Source organism: Erithacus rubecula, assembly GCF_903797595.1.
Source record: "Erithacus rubecula genome assembly, chromosome: 23".
NCBI classification, from domain to species: domain Eukaryota; kingdom Metazoa; phylum Chordata; class Aves; order Passeriformes; family Muscicapidae; genus Erithacus; species Erithacus rubecula.
The window spans coordinates 4,573,783-4,574,890 of NC_136675.1; positions in this window are offsets into that span (position 1 = coordinate 4,573,783).

Genomic DNA, 1,108 nt, shown 5'->3' on the forward strand with positions numbered 1-1,108 from the left:
ATATTCAAAAATATCCTGACATCAAGTTATTTCACATCTTGAATGCCCAACACTATAAACAGTAATAAAATGCACAAAATCATTTTAGTTGTAGAGAAACAAGGTACCAATGAAGCACTTGTCTATGGCAAGTGGGTTAATTGTCTCCTCTCAAACATGACTGGTTAAGCCAACTTTCTTTGGAGAAGAAAACCAAAACATTCAGAAACTTCTCCTGCCTAAAAATAAGTGTTAAAAGCAACACACAGAGCAGACACACAGACCTATGAGCTGCACACAGACCACCAATAAATATACAGAAACACCACAACAAAGGACAAGGCTCATCATAAAAAAAAAAAAAAAAAAGTCCCAGAACTGCTACTCAGACTGATACCAAAGGAAAGGGAAGTGTTTTTTGCAGGCATGTGCAAGCACATTACAGTGTCATCAAAGCACAACTTTGCTATTATTATTACTTTATGCAGCATTACAAGGTTACTGAGGTGCAGTGTTTAATAGTCTAGTCTACAGCTTTTCCTGACTGCAGGAACGTTCACCAAACTCACCATGGACCCAGCCCCAGCAGCATTGCCCAGCCACCAAGCTGCTCCCATCTGGCAATTTAAAATCTGTCCCAAACACACATGAGCCATGTGAAGACCAACCATCTCCCAGGTCATCCTTAAGGCATCCTTCTAAAGACACCCTTCAGTTTGTCTCCAGCTTTGGGAATGTGATTTCCCCTAAGAGAAGACATCCTTGGGGAGCTATGGATTCCTCTCAGCACCAGTCATGTCCCCATGGCTTCTCCCACACCCCAAACCCCCAGCCCCCTCAATATGAAGAGGTAAATCACATTGATCAAACCCTACCTAACCCCAGCCTACCAGCTGAATTTGGTGATTGCTCCTCAATGCCTCTCACTCCAAAAGAAAACACTTTCCTGATTATTCTTGGTCCTGACTCAGAGAAGCTGAAGCTTGAAAGTACCTAAAAGATACCATCAAACACTTGGCATTTTCAATAATTTATCTTAAATTTGCAGCCACGTACAACTGGAAAATAAAAATCTACAGCACCATCTTCTAAAAAGGCACTTTCTGAGGACTGTCTTGCTTAAAAAAAA